Here is a 10,992-nt window from a genome sequence, read left to right as displayed (position 1 = left end):
TCAAATGCTTATTTTGAAAATGTAATTTTGTTTATAGATTATATGCAATCTGTTGTGTTCCCTAATTGGAGTGTACATAAATCAGGGGTGTCCAAACTTTTTCCACTGAGGGCCGCACATGGAAAAATTAAAGCATGTGGGGGCCATTTTGATATTTTTCATTTTCAAAACATAACAAAATATATGGCTTTTTAAAATTTATTTTACCTTTAGGGGTCCCGGGGACCATAAAGGGTCTCAGTCATTAAAATGTTATTTTTTATTTAACGCTTACAGTTAATCTCTATATCAACTTCAAGTTCATATAAAGCAGGGGTCACCAACCTTTTTGAAAGCAAGAGCTACTTCTTGGGTAGTGATTAATGCGAAGGGCTACCAGTTTGATACGCACTTAAATAAATTGCCAGAAATAGCCAATTTGCTCAATTTACCTTTAACTCTATGTTATTATTAATAATTAATGATATTTACACTTAATTGAACGGTTTAAAAGAGGAGAAAACACGAAAAAAATGACAATTAAATCTTGAAACATAGTTTATCTTCAATTTCGACTCTTTAAAATTCAAAATTCAACCGAAAAAAAGAAGAGAAAAACTAGCTAATTTGAATCTTTTTGAAAAAATTAAAAAAATAATTTATGGAACATCATTAGTAATTTTTCCTGATTAAGATTAATTTTAGAATTTTGATGACATGTTTTAAATAGGTTCAAATCCAATCTGCACTTTGTTAGAATATATAACAAATTGGACCAAGCTATATTTCTAACAAAGACAAATCATTATTTCTTCAAGATTTTCCTGAACAAAAATTTTAAAAGAAATTCAAAAGACTTTGAAATAAGATTTACATTTGATTCTACAGATTTTCTAGATTTGCCAGAATAATTTTTTTGAATTTTAATCATAATAAGTTTGAAGAATAATTTCACAAATATTCTTCGTCGAAAAAACAGAAGCTAAAATGAAGAATTAACTTAAAATGTATTTATTATTCTTTACAATTAAAAAAATAAATTTACTTGAACATTGATTTAAATTGTCAGGAAAGAAGAGGAAGGAATTTAAAAGGTAAAAATGTATATGTGTTTAAAAATCCTCAAATCATTTTTAATGTTGTATTTTTTCTCTAAAATTGTCTTTCTGAAAGTTATAAGAAGCAAAGTTAAAAAAAATATGAATTTATTTAAACAAGTGAAGACCAAGTCTTTAAAATATTTTCTTGGATTTTCAAATTCTATTTGAGTTTTGTCTCTCTTAGAATTAAAAATGTCGGGCAAAGCGAGACCAGCTTGCTAGTAAATAAATCACTCACTCACTGGTAAGTGCTGCTATTTGAGCTATTTTTAGAACAGGCCAGCGGGCTACTCATCTGGTCCTTACGGGCTACCTGGTGCCCGCAGGCACCGCGTTGGTGACCCCTGATATAAAGTAATAAAAAGAAAATGTTTTATGGCTTTTCTGTCAAAAACAACTTGGTTTTTTATAGTAAAACTGAAATATGCAGTATTTAGTAATTAGAGCCCTAAAAGATCAATAATGTATGTTTGTACAGTGAATTTATTTGTGATTTTAATTTTTTAATATTTTTGAATAATCACAGTGAAAAGATAAATAAAATACCACTAAATATATTTGGGTTCCAAAAGGTGCCCCACTCATAAAGTGATACATTTTTATTAGGTTTTTCTTTTACTTTCAACACTTAAGTTACGAGATCAACTTCAGTTATATTTGTCGATTTTACGTTTGAACTATTAATTTGTTTGTTTTATGCTCTTTTGTCAAATAAAACTTTGATGTTTTTATATGGCAACCACACAATATATGCAATATTTACCGCATAAGACATTTTAAAGTGAAATATTTGAAGTAACTGGAGCCTTAAAAATAATTCATTATAACTAGGGATGTCCGATAATGGCTTTTTGCCGATATCCGATATGCCGATATTGTCCAACTCTTTAATTACCGATACCGATATCAACCGATACCGATATCAACCGATATATACAGTCGTGGAATTAACACATTATTATGCCTAATTTGGACAACCAGGTATGGTGAAGATAAGGTACTTTTTAAAAAAATGAATCAAATAAAATAAGATAAATAAATTAAAAACATTTTCTTGAATAAAAAAGAAAGTAAAACAATATAAAATCAGTTACATAGAAACTAGTAATTAATGAAAATTTGTAAAATTAACTGTTAAAGGTTAGTACTATTAGTGGACCAGCAGCACGCACAATCATGTGTGCTTACGGACTGTATCCCTTGCAGACTGTATTGATATATATTGATATATAATGTAGGAACCAGAATATTAATAACAGAAAGAAACAACCCTTTTGTGTGAATGAGTGTAAATGGGGGAGGGAGGTTTTTTGGGTTGGTGCACTAATTGTAAGTGTATCTTGTGTTTTTTATGTGGATTTAATAAAAAACAAACAAAAAAAAACAAAAACAAAAAAAACCCGATACTGATAATAAAAAAAACGATACCGATCATTTCCGATATTACATTTTAACGCATTTATCGGCCGATAATATCGGGCTGCCGATATTATCGGACATCTCTAATTATAACATGTATTTTTTTGTCTTTTTTTTTTTTTTTGAGCAATGGCAAAAAAAGGAAAAAAGAAAGACAAAATAAAATAAAAAAACAGCCTGCATGGCAGCTTTGTGTCAACTTTGTTAAAGGTTAGTATTATTAGTGGACCAGCAGCACGCACAATCATGTGTGCTTACGGACTGTATCCCTTGCAGACTGTATTGATATATATTGATATATAATGTAGGAAGCAGAATATTAATAACAGAAAGAAACAACCCTTTTGTGTGAATGAGTGTAAATGGGGGAGGGAGGTTTTTTGGGTTGGTGCACTAATTGTAAGTGTATCTTGTGTTTTTTATGTGGATTTAATAAAAAAAAAAAAAAAAAAAACTATACTGATAATAAAAAAAACGATACCGATAATTTCCGATATTACATTTTAACGCATTTATCGGCCGATAATATCGGCAGACCGATATTATCGGACATCTCTAATTATAACATGTATTTTTTTGTCTTTTTTTTTTTTTTTGAGCAATGGCAAAAAAAGGAAAAAAGAAAGACAAAATAAAATAAAAAAAACAGCCTGCATGGCAGCTTTGTGTCAACTTTTTCTCGTTAGATTTCACCTCATTCCACTTTTTTGAATGTTCGTTGTTTATTTTTACAATAGCATTTCCAGAATGTGTGGCGGGCGGGCCGGTAAACAATTAGCTGCGGGCCGCAAATGGCCCCCGGGGCCGCACTTTGGACACCCCTGACATAAATGAAGGTGTGTGTTGCTCAGCCCCACCTGGACATAATCTGGACTGGACCTGGTTTTAAAATCTCTTTAAACAATCTAATTTCATTGACACCCTGGTCTGGTGAAGATAATGTCCTTTATTTAAAAAAATAAAAATAAAAATAAATGTTCTTGAAAAAAAACCTTAATAAAATACAATAAAAACAGTTGTAATTAATGAAAATGAGTCAAATGAACTGTTAAAGGTTAGTACTATTAGTGTGCTTCACGGACTGTATCCCTTGCAGACTGCAATGATTGATAATGTAGGAACCAGAATATTAATAACAAAAGGAAAGAAATGCGCCCTGGCTGCGACAATGTAGACCACAAGGAAGTGTTTTACATTTAGAAAAGAAATAATAATAATATGACTCCTTTAATGCGCTCTATAATATCAAAAAAGATTAAAAATAGACCATTGATGGGCAGTGCAGTGCGCCTTATAGTCCGGTGTGCCCTATGGCCCCAAAAAATACGGTATATTTGCCGGGTCGAATTAATAATTATTTATTATTGGTCGACGTCAAAGTAATGCACTTTCCGGTACAGTTTCTTAAATTTTGATTCGCCGAAAGTTTTATCGATCACAAATAGGGATGTCCGATAATATCGGCTGATAAATGCGTTAAAATGTGATATCGGAAATTATCGGTATCGGTTTTTTATCATCTGTATCGTTTTTTTAAATTATTATTATTTTTTAAAAATTACATCAACATAAAAAACACAAGATACACTTACAATTAGTGCACCAACCCAAAAAACCTCCCTCCCCCCCATTTCTTTCTGTTATCAATATTCTGGTTCCTACATTATATATCAATATATATCAATACAGTCTGCAAGGGATACAGTCCGTAAGCACACATGATTGTGTGTGCTGCTGCTCCACTAATAGTAGTAACTTTTAACAGTTAATTTTACTCATTTTCATTCATTACTAGTTTCTATGTAACTGTTTTTATATTGTTTTACTTTCTTTTTTATTCAAGAAAATGTTTTTAATTTAGTTATCTTATTTTATTATTATTTTTAAAAAGTACCTTATCTTCACCATACCTGGTTGTCCAAATTAGGCATAATAATGTGTTAATTCCACGACTGTATATATCGGTTGATATCGGTATCGGTAATTAAAGAGTTGGACAATATCGGAATATCGGATATCGGCAAAAAGCCATTATCGGACATCCCTAATCACAAATACTGCATTTGTTTTCTTTTGTGTTATTTTTTATTTAAAAAAAAAAATATGTTTTTGTCCTGTCCAGCTATTTAGGCAAATCATATAGTTGATGTAGATGCCCATATTCATATTTACTTTACAAAAGGAAGTGTGGGATACTTCTCTTGTTGCCTTATTTGTATTTGACTTTATTAAATGTATTTATATTATTAATTGGTGCAGCCGGGCCGGAGCAGGAGGGGATAGAAAGAGGGAAAAAAAGGAAGACAGAGGGGGGAATTGTGGGGACAAGAGGGGGATAAGACATAGAGACAACAACAATAACAACAACAATAGAGCAACATCAGCAAATATATGTACAAATATGATAGTAAAAGTGATAGCAAAGAAGCAGTTAGTGAAATAAATAATAATACAGAAATGACAATGAACATTATTACACTACAAATGGATCAATACAAATACCAATAGAAATATCACTATTGATAATGAATAATAACAATAATTACCTCTATAATCAACAATACAGTTGTTTCATATGCAACAATACATATATGTAATGATAACTAGAGATACAAAAGAATGCAGAAAAATGGAGGAGAAGAAAGAGAAGCAACCTATATTAACCTTGTAGATTGTTATAGTAACAATAGGTTAAGCTTTGTCAGTGTGCCATGTGTTATACCCAGTTTACCCTAGGGCAACAACGTTAATTTATGTTTGATGAAACGTGATTATGCGCATGAGTGTATGCATGTATATGTACCTGTATATGTACAGTATGTGTATGTGTGCTTGTACAGTGAATGTATATGTACAGTATGTGTATATGTATGTTTGTACAGTGAATGTATATGTACATGTATGTATATATGTATGTTTGTACAGTGAATGTATATGTACAGTATGTGTATATGTATGTTTGTTCAGTGAATGTATATGTACAGTATGTGTAAATGTATGTTTGTTCAGTGAATGTATACAGTGTTTCCCATAAACTGCCAAGATATCTGTGGCGGTGGGGGCGTGGCTATGGGTGTGGTCACCATGACATCATCGAGTAATTTGCATAATTTACTACAATGATTTGATTTTCTCTAAAAAGGCTCAAAAAATGTATACTTACTAATTAATAATAACAGTTTTGTTTTAAACGTCCATCCATTTTACAATATATTTAGAACACTTTATGTACATATTTATATATAGATTTGAACAATATTTTATTTTATTTTATTTTTTTAATTTTTTTATTTGTGGCGGACGTAATTCTTTCATGGCGGGCCGCCACAAATAAATGAATGTGTGGGAAACACTGGTATATGTACAGTATGTGTATATGTATGTTTGTACAGTGAATGTATATGTACATGTATGTGTATATGTATGTTTGTACAGTGAATGTATATGTACATGTATGTGTATATGTATGTTTGTACAGTGAATGTATATGTACATGTATGTGTATATGTATGTTTGTACAGTGAATGTATATGTACATGTATGTGTATATGTATGTTTGTACAGTGAATGTATATGTACATGTATGTGTATATGTATGTTTGTACAGTGAATGTATATGTACATGTATGTATATATGTATGTTTGTACAGTGAATGTATATGTACATGTATGTATATATGTATGTTTGTACAGTGAATGTATATGTACATGTATGTGTATATGTATGTTTGTACAGTGAATGTATATGTACATGTATGTGTATATATATGTTTGTACAGTGAATGTATATGTACAGTATGTATATATGTATGTTTGTACAGTGAATGTATATGTACATGTATGTGTATATGTATGTTTGTACAGTGAATGTATATGTACATGTATGTGTATATGTATGTTTGTACAGTGAATGTATATGTACATGTATGTGTATATGTATGTTTGTACAGTGAATGTATATGTACATGTATGTATATATGTATGTTTGTACAGTGAATGTATATGTACATGTATGTATATATGTATGTTTGTACAGTGAATGTATATGTACATGTATGTGTATATGTATGTTTGTACAGTGAATGTATATGTACATGTATGTGTATATGTATGTTTGTACAGTGAATGTATATGTACATGTATGTGTATATGTATGTTTGTACAGTGAATGTATATGTACATGTATGTGTATATGTATGTTTGTACAGTGAATGTATATGTACATGTATGTATATATGTATGTTTGTACAGTGAATGTATATGTACATGTATGTGTATATGTATGTTTGTACAGTGAATGTATATGTACAGTATGTATATATGTATGTTTGTACAGTGAATGTATATGTACATGTATGTATATATGTATGTTTGTACAGTGAATGTATATGTACATGTATGTATATATGTATGTTTGTACAGTGAATGTATATGTACATGTATGTATATATGTATGTTTGTACAGTGAATGTATATGTACATGTATGTGTATATGTATGTTTGTACAGTGAATGTATATGTACAGTATGTATATATGTATGTTTGTACAGTGAATGTATATGTACAGTATGTGTATATGTATGTTTGTACAGTGAATGTATATGTACATGTATGTGTATATGTATGTTTGTACAGTGAATGTATATGTACAGTATGTGTATATGTATGTTTGTACAGTGAATGTATATGTACAGTATGTGTATATGTATGTTTGTACAGTGAATGTATACGTACATGTATGTGTATATGTATGTTTGTACAGTGAATGAATATGGATATGCTATTTTTTTAATGAATTAAGTAACGTTTATGACAACCTTTTTCCAAAACACAATACAGAATGTGAGATATAACAGGATAACGTGTACATTTATCATAGGTTTTCAAAACGCTTACATTTTTAGGACATAATGGGGTCCCTGGGAACCCGTTTTGAAGATTCCTAGCGCCAACACTTAATGTTAATTCAAGTAAAGGTCGAGCAATGATTAGATAGTTGTTAATGTAACGCACAACTTGTGTGGCTGTAATAGGCATACTTATCAAACATTTCAAAATGCCCAAAAAAATAGTCAAGGGTGGTTGACTGGGTTGTTGAAGAGAAGTGCAATGTCTTTGGAGCAGATGTCGACACACTCTTGTAATTATTCTGTGTGTACGCTGACACACTGCTGACGCCTGCACAAGGGCTCTGTTGCTGCGCCCGCCTAATTAGCAATTAACAGCCATATAGCTATGAAAACACTGTCCCCGGGGAGTCGCCAAAAGGTGGGCGAGTGGGCGTTCAAGTCGGTAAATAAGGAGCGAGAGGGAACCTTCAGCAAGGAAAACAAAAAGATCGGAATCAACGTCGTGAATTATGTTGGATAAGAACATGTTTGAACACTGGATCATAACAGACACTCTTTGCTGCTGTTATTGTGGCTCTAGGGCCCAACACAATTAACACTATCTGCCAACTGTGTGTGTGTGTGCGTGTGTGTGTGTGTGTGTGTGTGTGTGCGCACGCACATACGAGCAGCTTTAATGTGTTTAATAATTCAAACAAACCTTCCCGCTCTTCCAACACAAGATGAATGTTTTTGCCATTTCCTCATCATTATTTCTGCGCCTAATTAATGGCTGTGCTTAGTTAGTTAACAGGGGCTGCTTGTTAAAGGGGCTCAAAGTTAAATACTTCAACTCAGTGTTGTCATCAGTGCTTTAACAGAACATGCATGTTTTAAAGGCCTACTGAAATGAAATGTACTTATTTAAACGGGGCTAGCAGATCCATTCTATGTGTCATACTTGATCATTTCGGGATATTTCCATATTTTTGCTGAAAGGATTTAGTAGAGAACATCGACGATAAAGTTCGCAACTTCTGGTCGCTGATAAAAAAAAAAGCCTTGCCTGTACCGGAAGTAGCGTGACGTTACAGGTTGAAAGGCTCCTCACATTTCCCCATTGTTTACACCAGCAGCGAGAGAGATTCGGACCGAGAAAGCGACGATTACCCCATTAATTTGAGCTAGGATGAAAGATTTGTGGATGAGGAACGTGAGAGTGAAGGACTAAAGTGCAGTGCAGGACATATATTTTTTCGCTCTGACCACAACTTAGTAACAAGGGCTCATTGGATTCCACACTTTCTCCTTTTTCTATTGTGGATCACGGATTTGTATTTCAAACCACCTCGGATACTATATCCTCTTGAAAATGAGAGTCGAGAACGCGAAACGGACATTCACAGTGACTTTTATCTTCACGACAATACATCGGTGAAGCTCTTTAGCTACTGAGCTAACGTGATAATATCGGGCTCAAATGCAGATAGAAACAAAATAAATAAACCCCTGACTGGAAGGATAGACAGCAGATCAACAATACTATTAAACCATGGACATGTAACTACACGGTTAATGCTTTCCAGCCTGGCAAAGCTTAACAATGCTGTTGCTAACGATGCCATTGAAGCTAACTTAGCTACGGGACCTCACAGAGCTATGCTAAAAACATTAGCTATCCACCTACTCCAGCCAGCCCTCATCTGCTCATCAACACCCGTGCTCACCTGCGTTCCAGCGATCGACGGAGCGACGAAGGACTTCACCCGATCATCGATGCGGTCGGCGGCTAGCGTCGGATAGCGCGTCTGCTATCCAAGTCAAAGTCCTCCTAGTTGTGTTGCTGCAGCCAGCCGCTAATACACCGATCCCACCTACAGCTTTCTTCTTTGCAGTCTTCATTGTTCATTAAACAAATTCGCAAAAGATTCACCAACACAGATGTCCAGAATAATGTGGAATTTTGAAATGAAAACAGAGCTATTTTGTATTGGATCCAATGGGGTACCAATACTTCCGTTTTAACGATTGATGTCACGCGCATACGTCATCATACATAGACGTTTTCAGCTGGAAGCGTGGCGGAAATTTTAAAATGTCACTTTATAAGTTAACCCGGCCGTATTGGCATGTGTTGCAATGTTAAGATTTCATCATTGATATATAAACTATCAGACTGCGTGGTCGCTAGTAGTGGCTTTCAGTAGGCCTTTAAGAACCACAGGTTTGTGTACTTGGAGAAGGCATTCGACCGTGTCCCTCGGGAAGTCCTGTGGGGAGTGCTCAGAGAGTATGGGGTATCGGACTGTCTGATTGTGGTGGTCCGCTCCCTGTATGATCAGTGTCAGAGCCTGGGAACGCCTCGGGATCCCCCGGGAAGAGCTGGACGAGGTGGCTGGGGAGAGGGAAGTCTGGGTTTCCCTGCTTAGGCTGCTGCCCCCGCGACCCGACCTCGGATAAGTGGAAGAAGATGGATGGATGGATGGATGGTTTAGAACCACGAAGGAAAGAAGAAAGTGAATGAATGTTTATAACTGAATACATTTACATATGCATAAAAATGGGTTTTCGGTAATACTTTTGTATGGGGAACATATTGTAAGTAACAAAGACTTAATTTACAGTTATTTGGTTAGGGTTGGAGGGTTAAGGTTAGAGGGTTAGGTTGTATAATAAGGCCATGCAGAATAAGGTATTAAGTACTTAATAATGACTAATTAACAGCTAATATGTTACTAATTTGCATGTTAATAAGCAACTAAGGGGTCCCCTCCAAGGTTTCTCATTGTCCCACTGGGTTGAGTTTTTCCTTGCCCTGATGTGGGATCTGAGCCGAGGATGTCGCTGTGGCTTGTGCAGCCCTTTGAGACACTCGTGATTTAGGGCTATATAAGTCAACTTTGATTGATTGATTGATAGATCATAAAAAAATGGCCTATCCCCCCCACAGTTGTCAGAGGTTCTGCGGTGTTCAAACAGTGCACCTTTTCTGTTGGCTGCCAAGCACGTGACACGTGCATGTCTGCTTCCACGCGTTCCTGTCCCACGCCGTCTTGTTTACGCCTGCAGTGGCAGCCGCTCCCCGCCTCCTCTGTGTCACACCACAAGTGTCTGACACACTTCTCTACGAGCTGGAATCATGTCTCTGCTCAAACATCATCCCTCCTTTTGTCTCGCCCTCCCACAAACACGCATGAAAGGCGCTCACATCCCATACATGCTTATGTCTGTCTCAATGCCGTGCACATTTCGGCGCTATAACACCCGTCGTCCTTTCAAGTGCGACCTCTGCACGTCGACACATTCACTACTGAACGTCCACAGAGATAATCGCCCCGCAGCCTACTATCATCTTGCACCTCCGTGCTTGTTCCCACACCTGCCTCACACTCCACGCAGATTAGTGGTGACAGCAAGCAAATCCTTCTTTGCACACACTGTGCTCATTTCTTGCATTATTTGCTTCTTTTCATGCATCTGGGGAGTGATCCTAGCATTGAAGGCGGCTGAGGAAGTGAGGAAAAGACAGCTTTTGGGGACTTACAATGAACAGTTCCGAGAAGCATTTTTGAGCTGCCACAAAAAAAGGTGTGGAATATTTTTCATTCCACAGACTGAGATAAATCCTCCCCCATCGCCATCGTGTTTTTGCAACCTCTTGATGT

This window comes from Entelurus aequoreus, linkage group LG25 (assembly GCF_033978785.1).
Source record: "Entelurus aequoreus isolate RoL-2023_Sb linkage group LG25, RoL_Eaeq_v1.1, whole genome shotgun sequence".
Taxonomy (NCBI): domain Eukaryota; kingdom Metazoa; phylum Chordata; class Actinopteri; order Syngnathiformes; family Syngnathidae; genus Entelurus; species Entelurus aequoreus.
Note: the sequence above shows the minus strand (reverse complement) of the source record.